This window comes from Salvia hispanica, chromosome 1, assembly GCF_029641045.1.
Source record: "Salvia hispanica isolate PSC_SH4W2 chromosome 1, Shi_PSC_v1, whole genome shotgun sequence".
Lineage (NCBI taxonomy): Eukaryota > Viridiplantae > Streptophyta > Magnoliopsida > Lamiales > Lamiaceae > Salvia > Salvia hispanica.
Genome location: NC_142692.1, coordinates 52,232,285 through 52,245,249, shown reverse-complemented (window position 1 = coordinate 52,245,249; position 12,965 = coordinate 52,232,285). Strand labels below are relative to the sequence as shown.

At 31.3% G+C, this 12,965-nt stretch overlaps 2 long non-coding RNA genes across 2 annotated transcripts; both read right to left on the bottom strand.

The window, feature by feature from the left end:
• Window positions 1-361: 361 nt before the first annotated feature.
• On the bottom strand, window positions 362-1,183 carry LOC148934111 (uncharacterized). Its single transcript, XR_016134838.1, has 2 exons — window positions 820-1,183; window positions 362-683 (listed from the first exon to the last, which is right to left on the bottom strand). It is a non-coding gene; the product is annotated as an uncharacterized LOC148934111 (long non-coding RNA).
• A 5,499-nt stretch (window positions 1,184-6,682) lies between these two features.
• On the bottom strand, window positions 6,683-8,918 carry LOC125217552 (uncharacterized). The gene is made up of 3 exons (XR_007175746.2): window positions 8,724-8,918; window positions 8,325-8,395; window positions 6,683-7,126 (listed from the first exon to the last, which is right to left on the bottom strand). It is a non-coding gene; the product is annotated as an uncharacterized LOC125217552 (long non-coding RNA).
• Between the last annotated feature and the right edge of the window lie 4,047 nt (window positions 8,919-12,965).

Sequence of the window (12,965 nt, the reverse complement as noted above, 5' to 3'; positions counted from 1 at the left end):
TCATTTTCACACGATGCCAACTACGGAGACATTATATCAACTACGATGTCAACAACAAACGTTATTTATGTCAACTACGATGTCAACAACAAAAGTTATTTATGTCAACTATTATGTAAACAACAACATTTTACAAATAATTAATGTCAACAACAAATGATTTCATATCAACGACCTATATTATCTTAACTATTATATCAAGAACTAAAAAATAACGCTTATAATTCACATTTCAATACCGAGAATATCAAATGTCAACACCTCATATCAAAATGTCAACAACTAACAAATAACACTTATAATTCAGATATCAGTAGCCAGAATATCAAATGTCAACAACTCGTATTAAAATGTCAACAACTACCAAATAACACTTATAATTCACATATCAATACCGAGAATATCAAATGTCAACAATTGTATTAAAATGTCAACAACTAAAAAAAACACTTATAGCAAAATGTCAACAGCTTGTCAACAACATAATGGCGCGATCTGCGATATCGAAGGCGTTGGTAAAGAGCTCACCGCCATTGGCCGCGGAGGAGGTGTGAACGGCGGCGGAGGAGCGTTCTCCAACGCCTCTAATTGATCGAAGAATCGATGCGTTTTGCCGTCGGATTTCGAGGCACGGCCCTCTTGTGTCCTCTTGTGGTACTTGTACATATTGCCAAGTGTATTACCTTAGTGAGAGATGATTCAAGCCCATGATTTTCCATATGTGCGAGAGAAACAGAGTCAAAGAGACAATTCCACAAATAGTTGGTGGAACAGCTTGAAAGATATGAAACATTACTCTATTCTCGAATTTCTCTTTACCTTCTTCGCGCTTCGTTGAAATCCAAGCTCTGCCATTTTCCTGATAAGAATAACTCGCCCAAATTCATCAATCAAATTCAAATTGAATTCACTTCTCCAATTCGTTTTCCTTTTTCACGTCGATTAATCACAGAAACTCATCAATAAAGGCTGATTTAGATGAGACGATCCAGATTAGCTAGCTGAGGAAGACGACATCAGATTGATTACTCCTTTAAATTTCAATTTTAGCTAAAATTAACAACAAATTGACAAAAAACCGCAACAATTCAGCTGCGCAAATTGACCGCCATCGTCAGGAGGAGATCCTTCAGCGAGGTGTAGCTGTGCGAATTAGGCTTGATCGACAACAGCTCAAGATCGTCGTCGTCGGAGGAGGAGCTGCTGTTGTGGTGGTGGAGTAGATTGAGCTTTAGCGGCGCTAATGCGATGAGGAGGGGACTGAACTTATGGAGTATATTGAACCATGAAATTACCATTCTGCCCTTTCATAATAAATTAATCTAAAAATATTTTTTGTGTGGCAGAATCTGGACCACTCATTTAATAAAAATGAGTGGCTGATATTGCATCTCATTTCTCAATTACCCTAAAAAATCTCAATTGATCATGGACCTACACACACACACACACACACACACATATATATATATATATATATATATGATATTTGAGGGTCATATTCTAATGCTTATAGTACCCTAATCCAAAATCAAGATCAAATCTCCACCCTTAGATTTTAAAATGAGTGGATGAGATTAAATCTTACAAATCTCAATAAATAGTAAACAAAATATCAACAAAAGGGTAATATCGTCATTATGTTATCATATGATAATTTTCGTGAATGTTTTTTTATATCAACATAGTGTATTACAAATATCAACAATATGACATAAGAATATCAACACTAGTACAAGAAAATATCAACACATATTTATTGAGATTTTTACATAGTTTTATTGAGATTTTTTTATGTATTTGTTGATAAAAATCTGGTTATCAACATTTACGAAAACTAAAATAAAAAAATATCAAATTTCATCATTGGAACGTTGTCGGAACATATGCAATTGAGATCTCGTTGGAATCCTTATAAAATTATCTTTAATTTGATATATTTTTTACGAAAAAATAATATAAATCGAGAGAGTTACATAAATTTAAAGTTTTGAGATGATTTTAATGAGATGAAATTGACATTAATACCTTCTAATTTTATTTATTAATTTCATAATTAAAAATATAATCCATGTGACATTATTTCAACCTCTAGATCTTCTAATCTAATGGCTAAGATTTAGTCTTAGTTTGGGATGACTAATTAATTAGCAATTGATCACTCCCCTGATATTTGAATACTAATTATGTTTATAGTTTAGTTTTTATGAATTTCATAATACTGTTGAATATATTTATTTGCTTTTCAAAGTTTAATTTCTTTAAATTCTTAATTTTTGGAATGTTGTGTTAAAACTCGATAAATAATATAATTTCAAATTCTTAACATATCTATTTAATATTTTATGATTACATGATTTTTTTATTTTTTATTTTTTTTATAATATACTAATTAAAATTCATAGTTTATTCACTATAGCAAGTAACAAATTATAATTTTTTATAATATGATATATTAATACTATTTTACAGTTTTGATTTTGAGAGCTTATAGTTTTGATTCTAATTATTTACTTTACACAATTTAAATTTATTGAAATTCTTAATTTTCGGAATATTATAGTCAAATCTTAATAAAAAAACTTGTAATACAAAGTTGAAGAATATATAATTTAATAAAGGTATTAATAAAAATATAAAGAAAAAAATGAAAGCGAAAAAAAGGAAAATAAAAATATTACTTCACAATTTAATAAATATTTTTATGATATTAATTTGTGATTAGAAGATGTTAGAGACATAACTTAAATTTACCATATTTCATTGGATTATTCTTAACATCAAATCCATTAAACTAGAACTATCCATAATTGCATGCACCAAAATAATATAACGTTATATTAGTCTATTTTTAAATTAAGCATATAATAAAGTGATATAGATGCATTATACAGAGATTTTATATCTCTAAATCACTGACCTTCGACAAAATAATGGGGACCATTCAATATATGAAAATAAATGGGACCATATATTAATCATTGATAAGGACACCTCTATTTCAGTAAATTATTGGCCCTTATTTAATGAGACTTCTTTACGAAATTACTACGACAACGTCATTAAATCCTCATCTAAAAGGATGCTTGATTTCTTGCCCTACTATTTTCGTCTCCCAAATTTTGACACAGTTTATTATTTCAATCCGTTCCTGAAAATTTGACACACTTCACTTTTTATCATTTTTGGTAGTTGACCTCATATTCCACTAATTCATTCCTATTCACATTTTATTATAAAATTAATTTTTTAAAAGTAGGACCCACATCCCACCAACTTTTTCAACTCACTTTCCATTACATTTCTTAAAACTCGTGCCGGGTCAAAGTGTGTAAAATTTGGGGGACGGAGGTAGTAATAAACGTCATTCGTTGTTATTACTTCCTTCGTCCCATTAAATATGCAACATTTGGGAATTAGCACGGATTTTTATGTAGTGTTGTTTTGTAAGTTAATGAAGAGAGAGTAAAGTAAGAGAAATGAAAAAGTAGAGATAGAGATATTTTTATTTTAGGAAACGTTTCATTTTTAATGGGACAAACTAAAAAGAAAAACATTTTGGAACAGAGGGAGGGAGTATTTATTAATATAAGATCCAAATCATATATATCCTAGTTGGAACCTTAACATATTACTCCTACTATTATTATAGAAAGAGCCTAATACAAAAAAACCAAATAAGGTTGTTTTATATTTTTACACGGTATATACTCAATGATATATTTTGAACTTTTAAGGCCTGATCAATTAATTTGATTATATGAACTTGATATAGCTACATGAATTACTTATTTTATCATTACACCATTCAGAATGCACGAGAGGCATTAGGCCATCCACAATGGGGCGGAGGATAGTCCAGATGATGCATCCTCCGCCCCTTCGTCCATCACTGTAGCCTCGCGGACGATGGCTTCTCCATTGTCCGCACCTGATGCATCCTCCGCGGACGATACGCGTCGAGGTCGCATCGTCCGCGGTATCGTCCGCCCCATTGTGGACGACAAGGATTATGCGACGCGTTTTTTTTTTTTTTCAATTTTTTTTTCTATTTAAACTCCCAATTCTCATACCATTTCCCATCTTCCAATTTCCCATCTCCCAATTTTTCTCTCTCATCTCTCACTTTCCAACTTTGTCACTAAAAAGATGAATCCTGGCGGTGACGAATGGAGTGCATCGGAAGGCGACGAATGGACTTTCAATGAAATGAAGTTGTTTTTTTCAATTTTTGTAGTGTTTAAATATTTAAATAATAAATAAAATACTTAGGGCAGACTATAGTCCGCCCTATTACACGTGGAAGGATAGGAGGATAGAATGATAATGTGACGGAGCATAGGACGGGATTTAGGGCAGACTTTAGTCCGCCCAATTGTTAATGCCTTCACTTAACACATATTATTACTGTTACACTCGTACCAATAAATAATCAATGAATGGCCAGGTCTCAAGTGTATTGTAAACTATTGTCATTTTTTAATTGGATTCTGATAAGTCAAATTCATTCAATAAGCACCCATATTATAAAAAAATTAAACAGATACAAATTTATTTAATATGGGTGCTTTTGATTAGTTATAACTAAAAAGTAACTGAATCAATTAGCTGTATGTTATTTTCGTTATATATGGTCGGGGTAGTATAAAATACAAATTTATATATTATAGCTCAAAACTTTTCAACACAGCTTCAACACAGTTTCAATACAATATCAATATAGCGTAAAATTTCAAGATTTTAATGTCAACACAATATCAACACAGCCTCAATCATTGACTACCGTTGAAATTCTGTTGACATTTTCCTGTTGATGTTTTTTTGTGATTTGTTGACATTTTTCAATAGTCCAGATCATAGTTTTGAGTTTATACGATATTTAGAGTTTTCATTTGATCACGTCCCTATATATATATATGGGTGTATTCAGATTAATGTTCCAAAACATGTTAAAAAGGAAAACTAATCTCATCCATTAATTAGTGCAATCTGATGGTTAATATGTAAGCCATATGTAATTAAAATAATTAATAAACAATTCAAAAAAGGGTAAAAACGAGAGAGCACAAAATTGGCAGTTATTTAAAACCCATGAATCACGTACAGTTATTATACTGCTTTTCCTTAATTATCATAAAATCACCGTGAATCTTTTTTCTTTGTGTCATTTCTGTAGAAGAGGATTTATGTGTTATTGCCTCCAAAAATTCGATCAACAGTAGTTCTTCATCGGCTTCAAAGTTCTTTATTCTCTCCATCAATTATACTCGATTCCTTTTCCTATCTCCCTCAATTATACATGTCTTTCTACATTGAAGATATCTGATGGTGTATTTTCTCACGTAAAACCGACTTCTTGTACTATTCATTTAATGGTTTCAGTTTTTTCAACAATGGAAGAAGGTAATTTAATTAATTCCTTCATTGATTCCTTTAATTTTTTTCTTATTTTTTCTTATTTGTTTTGTATTTGCATATGTTGCCGCAGAATGTTATACTGATTACAGAAAATTTTCACTCATATCAGGGAGATGAATCCATTACCCTAGGGTTTAGATTGCTACGGGGCTAGGTTGTAGTAACCTCTTATTTAAGAAAACTAACTTCACCACAGAGATGAATCCGTTCCCCTAGGGTTTACCAATCCATTGGGCTAGGCTGTAGTAAAAGAACTTTAGGTTTAGAAATCCATGGGACTAGGTTGTAGTATTGAATGATGAATTAAAAACTTCACACATGGCATGGAGATAAATCACCGTTTGCTTCGCCATATTACCAACATTATTCACTAATCTTTATTTTGTTTTATATAGCAGTTGATGTACAAGTACGCTCTTGTAATGTATCAATCTAAAAGTGTAATGTAAAACCAGTGAGTTGGTAATGTATTAAAACATGAACCAGAGACATGAGTACATCGTGCAACTGTGCAGGATGTTAAGCAATTTTGTACGCTTATGTTTGTATAATGTGTTGCGTTTTAGCTGACGTATTCCTTTTTTGTTTAAAGTTGTGGTTGTACCGAATGCTCTTTAGAGTTGAAGCCATTTGCTGGACAAAGGTTTAAATCACTTGATTTTGTCGTTGCTTTTTACGATGTGTATGCTCGGCAAAGACAATGAGAAGCGTAAAGGAAAGATGAAGTGTTAATTAATTTTCAATTTTTTTTGTCCAGACTTTGAGTTTTAATCATTTGCTACCAATTTTAAATTAGCAATTAGTTGTTGCATTATATTTTGTATTTCGTACATTGATTTCAGATTTTTAAGTTAGTGTCTTATTTTATCATGAAATTTGTTATTTACTACTGCTTAGTATTGTGCAGTACCGGTAGTGTTACTTAGTATTACGCAGTATTGCTTAACAGATCCATATTAGACATTCTCTTTGTAGTACATCGTCTAAGATTATATTTACATTACTCGTTATCCTGATCATTTCGTGCATTATGTCATGCCTTGTGTCCTATGTTTCAAAAATTATGTGTTGCATTATATGTAGCATTATGTTATTAATTGTGTACATCATTTTAAGTTTTAACACAATATGCATTATTGAATACATTATGTACATTATAATCTAAAATACATTATATAAAGCGGTTTGTACATTACATTATTTCATTCCTGTAGTACATTAATATGAATCCCATAAGTTAACTGCAGAAACCATCAATCCATAATTCACTACAAAAACCAAAATCCATTCATCAAAACAAAACGCGTAAGTTTTCCACAAAGGGCCAATATTCATCCATCAGAAAAAATCTCATAAATTAACTACAAAGACCAAACATCCATCTATCAAAAACTATCTCATAAGTTTACTACTAAAACCAAATGCAATTCAATAATTACTGCCGCTAATTATTTAATAATAACACCCTATTCCAGACCAAAGCCTAACTCATGGATAACTTGAATCTGTCGAGGATTAAGCATCTTTATAAAATGAACAAACTCAGTTTGACATCTCCTGAAATATAGATTTTCATTCTTCATAATCCTAGCTTGTTTAGCTTGCTCCTCAGCCGCTGCCTCGTTTACCTGAGGCATTCCATGCCTTGATGACTTTGGCATATCTTCCCTGATGTCCTCATCCTGAACATTTCTTGCTCTTTTGTTACCTATTCACAAACAATGTTGTTGAGTGGATAAGAAAAAATGTATTAAAACAGCCTCTAACCTCTATATGTAGCTTTGCGATAAATTAATGTACTTAAACAACATTTGTTTTTAGGTTTTCAGAGGAAAAATATATGATGTACTGATTTTGATCCATGATGCAAAAATGAAAAAATATGATGCAGCACAACAACAAGATTCAACACAGTAGCAACTTTTCATGTACTAATTTATATGTGTGATGAAGCTTAAATGTATGCACAATGTATCACCTAAAAATAATGCACTGCTTCTAAAAGAATAATGTACAAGAACTTCCTACGGATGAAGGTATATCTGGAAAAAAGAAGAAAAAAAATACATGATGTTCTAATTATGATCCATGATGCAAAAATAATTAAATACGATGTAGCACAACAACAAAATTCAACAAAGTAGCAGCTTTTCATATACTAATTTATATGTGTGATGTAGCTCACATGTCTGCACAATGTATCACCTAAAAATAATGCACTGCTTCTAAAATAATAATAATGTACAGGAACTTCCTACGGATGAAGGTATATCTGGAAAAAAGAAAAAAAAATACATGATGTACTGATTATGATCCATGGTGCAAAAATAAGTAAATACTACGATGTAGCACAACAATAAGATTCAGCTTTTCATGTACTAACTTATATGTGTGATGTAGCTTACATGTCTGCACAATGTATCACCAAAACATAATGTACTTCTTCTAAAATAATAATGTACAGGAACTTCGTACATATGAACGTATATCTGGAAAAAAGAAAAAAATCTACATGATGTACTGAATTGGAACCATGATGAAAAAATGAGAAAATATAATGTAACACAAAAAGATGATGCAACACAACAACAACTATTTATGTACTAAACTATACGCATGATGTACTTCAAATGAATGTACAAATTATCTCCTACACATAATGCACTGAATCCTACGTAATAATGTACAACAACTTCCAATAGATGAAGGTATATCTGGAAAAAAGCAAAAAAACATGAACAATGTACAACAAGTGCCCACAAATGCAGCTTCATTTAGTAAGCTATGAACGAGTTGGATAAACAATGCAAACGTGTGAATTTGTAATGTAACATAAAACTCCCAACAATGCATATAACTAGGTTACCAATGTTCAAATCAAACTAAACAATCAACCAATCGTCTACCTGTTGACTGGCTAGCAGGCCTCTTCGAAGTGGTTCGATTGTTGACCATTTTTAACGAAGCACTTCACTTGCTGTAAGTCATCAACGATGTTGAATTAGCCACTATTCCCAAGGCAGTATACGAAACAACAAAGGGGAAAAACAGAGTCGTCCTAGGTAATTATTAATTGAAAACCCAAATGAACAATGGCACATCAATTTACAAAATCTTCACAATTATCGCAGAATGGAATGGAAAAATACAAAATAAGCAACTCAACCCCTGGAAAAACCCTAAACAACTAAATCTAACCTAGAAATAAAAATTGATACGAAATAATGTACCAAAAAACCGACGATCAGTTCTTAAACTTCAGAATCCACATTAATTTGAAAAAAAAAACTAATTTTGGGCCTTACCTTTGTTCCAGCCATCGTTTAGTTATTCCACCAAACCTCGGTCGTCGGAATTGTAGACTCACCGATTTGCCTGGGTGTACGCCATTCGTCGCGAAGAGAGGGTGGTTTTTGTGGTTTTGAAGCGGCGGCTAGGTTTTGCGGTTTTGAAGATTAATGGAGGATGAGAGAGGGTGGGTGGAAGTTGAATTAATGGGGGAAGAAAATGGGAGGAAAATGAATCACCGCTGCAAAAATAAATCCGTAAATTGCGTGGAGATTGAACCGTCCTCTGTCAAATACCCAAAATGCCCAATAATGTAAAATTAGAGTATCATAATGTAGCGGCGTACATTTAATCACATCCATCATATTAATAGATCTAAGGGATTAGATTAGTCCTATGTTTTACCTAGGAGTATAATGCTATATATCAAAATTTATTTTGCATGTTCAAGTAAATTGTCAATTGAGCAACAAACTCCGATATCTGGTAAAGAAAGAGAAAATAATAATTGCATAACTGTGGAATATGAAATAGATAAGTTATTAACATATTATAATATTATTTTTTGATCGAGCTTTAATTGTAGGTAGCATTCTAAGAATTAAAAATTCCTAGAAGTTAATATAGAAAGTAAAAAACTAGAATTAAGAAATTCTTAGAATCAAAATAGTAAATTCAATTAGTATTAATATATCATATATCAATATTTAATTTATTACTTTCAAATATTTAATAGCGAATTAAGCTAATTATTTTAGAAAAAAATTTAAAATATACTACTGTCTTTAAAATATTACAGTAGATTTTATTTATCGATAATCGATTATAATATTACAAAAATTAAAATAAAGAAATTGAAATTTTAAAAATTAAAGTATTGAAATAAAAATTATTAAATTAGTAAAATTAAATATGTAAACAGAATTCAAATCAAAATTATGAAATTCATAAAACTCATAAACTTATCTAATGATTTAAGAACATGTAATATCGAAGTTCAATTATTTTGATGCAAGAAAAATAAATCATATGCAGTATGTAAATTTTAATTTATCTCATTTTTCATAGTATATCTTCGATTAAAGTATTATTAAATGTTTGATTATTATGTATTTTATATTTTTAATATTAGTATAGGTTTCATTAACAATATTAAACCAAAAATCAATTAATTTAAGTTATCATCATTTGCGAATCCTATGTGAATCACTATTAACTTTTAAATAAAAGAATTGGCAACCTTAGATTTGTTGTAATTAATTAGTTAACTGAGGAAATATTAGAAGTATGTCATAATTATAGGGATAGCAAATCTCATTCACCTTGATTTGAAGATGTAACGTTTATAGGAACGAGAATGTACATATACAAAATATAAATTTAATAAGAAATGAAATACAATTTAAAATTACCACCTAACCCTCCCTATGGCATTGCCATTATGTCAAAAATTCATTTTCCTTTCTTGAATTAATATCAACACAAATTGCGGGAGTCTTTCTATTTCGATTGGGTGAGTTGAATCGGATGATTAAGAATTGGAGATTCTATAGCTGATGAAACTATACCCGTCGACTTGATTATATTTAAAAATGATTTAATCTAATAACTTTTTAGATTGAATATAAAATTTTAATTATTCTATAATCAAAATAAAAACTAATAAAAAGATAAATTGATTAAACTAAGAGGTATTAAAAATGAAGTCCTGGGATTCTAACTTTAATTTTAGTCATGAATAAATCATGAGTTATGCATCGCATGGTAATCTATCATGTCGTCGCTTGTAAAAGAAAATTAATTGATTAAATAATATTCCATTGAATATCATGTGTTGCCGAGCTGGCATATTGGTACTCCGACCTAACTTTTGTTGGAACCGGCAGCGGAAGCGGGCGCATAAATTAATCACATAATAATCAGATCTATTTAGCAGATTATTTAGACAAAAGCTATTCGCGTAATTATCACATGTGTCATGCTCATAACTTGAATCAATCATGCTTTAAGAATATTGAAACCTAAAACATGCTTTTCTACGGAGCAGAAAAATACCTAATTAATTCTCCAAAGAATTGAAGATGACTTTCTTCTCCACGTGATGCTTTGAGTACTAAACCACAAATCTTCTCTCTGGTTCCCGAACTGTATCCCAGTATCAGTGTGGGCTGATCTTACTAGAATACTAGGACTTAAATAAAGAAGACAGAAGAAATCCTTTTTGGAATAGGAGAGGAATTCGAAAATTCCTACAGCTTGTGACAGCTGAAATTTTCGAAAATTTTAGCAAATAAAATTGTGTTATTTCTGTCTCCTTTATTCTCCTATTTATATTAAGTTCCTTTTGGGCCCAGACAGGGATCTATGGAAGGTTTTGGATATGGGCTCATCCAATTTACTTTTTACTAATTAAATTGAACCCACAATTTAATATAAGTTATAATTGGAATATTACGAGCAGCCACTACAGAAGTAATATTGAACTCTCCCCATCCAAATCCGAAATTACAAGTAATCCGGGTTTCCGTTTAACTTTCATTTCCCGTGCTTAAGATTAAAATGTCCATTAATTAATTAATGTCTGCTATTGACTTAATTAATTAACTTCTTATTAATTCCAAGAGTGGACTTAGCATGAAACGCTTATTTATTATTCATAGAGTAATCACACTCCAACTAGCTAGGTTCCGAATAATAAAACCTTGTTTCGCGCTCCTCTTGAGGACATTATCAAGCGAGACTCAGCTCGCGCACGATCCAATATAATAGCAATCCTAGCACCGCTAGATATCGATCACCACTACCCAATATATCAGGATCATTGGGTTACGAAAAACCCGCACCATTTGATAAGTCAAAGTAGTGCATAATCAATACCGTATGCTCAATGCTAACCTACATTGATTAAGAAACAAATATTTATCAAGACCTCGCCTTTCAGTAGATAGCCTAAGGCAAGTCTCGCTGTTAGATCCGTTCAGTGCTATACCACACCAATGTCATCTTATTTTAAGGCTTAGAAATATGCGGACTGACATTGCAACCTTTCTCGATGGATAGTCAAATTCCATCTAGGTTGTGAAATTCATCTTTTTCTTTGTTTTAGAACTGACCGTATTACCTTAAAGTGGACGACGCCCACAACCGGTTTACTAAAACAAAGACATAGACTTTGTTAAGTTAACTTATACACTTAAACATGCATTAACATCCATTAAATGTAAAACATAACAACATTATGACAAAAATAATCTGTTTTATTTATTGGAAAATAAAATAAGAGTTTTACAGTATTCAATCACTCGAAACGTGATTTCTAGTATACAAACTCTAACAACTTTAACTATATAGTTGAAGGGATGTATTCATATCCTTTTATTATTTATTTTTTTCAATTTTTCAATTGAATCTCGGCCCTTCAATTTCAAGATCTGATGGCCGAAAATAATGCCTCATGTATTTAATTAAATTGTTTAAATAAATTGAAAAGGGTCTTATTGGTATACACAGTTGAGTTGGTTATGATAAGTTGCTTGATTTTATCCATCAAAAGATTGCAGCGGTTATTGTTCAACTTTACACGAATCTTTCTTCTCTTTCATCGTTTCTTTACCAATGAAGACATTCTCCATTGAAGAAGACAACCGTTGTTCTACACATTCTCTTTAAAATTTCCTCGTGCTTTTTTCCTCATACGAAATCGCTTTTGTTGGAGCAGTCGTGCATCCTTTTCATTTTCTTCAACAATGGAAGAAGGTAATTTAATTTGTTCCTTTTATTGATTATTAATCTGATTTGGTCACTTAAAAACCGATTTGTTAGAGTAATTGTTCATTGCATAAAATGATTTTTTTGTTTGTTTGGTTATACAATTTCATGAGTAGTTTAAGATTGTCCGTGTTTGATTCTTCGGCGCAATCCTTGGGGCTAGGGTGTAGTATGTGTGGTAAATAACACAATCGTCGCCATAGTCCATGAGTTTCAGGCATTCCGTTAGGGTTTAGATATCATCTCGGTTAGGGAGAAGTTTTAACTGGTAAACATAATGTACAAATATTACTGGGTAATGGATGTTATTGACTCTGTAATGGACGATGTGTGAACATATGTTTACTGAGCCGTTTTGTATGGTTGTGTTATACAATTTCATGAGTAGTTTAAGATTGGCAGTGTTTGATTGTTTGGCGCACGTTTCATTTATTCCCCAAGGATTTAGCAATCCTAGGGTTTAGGGTGTAGTATGGAGTAAGCAACACAAC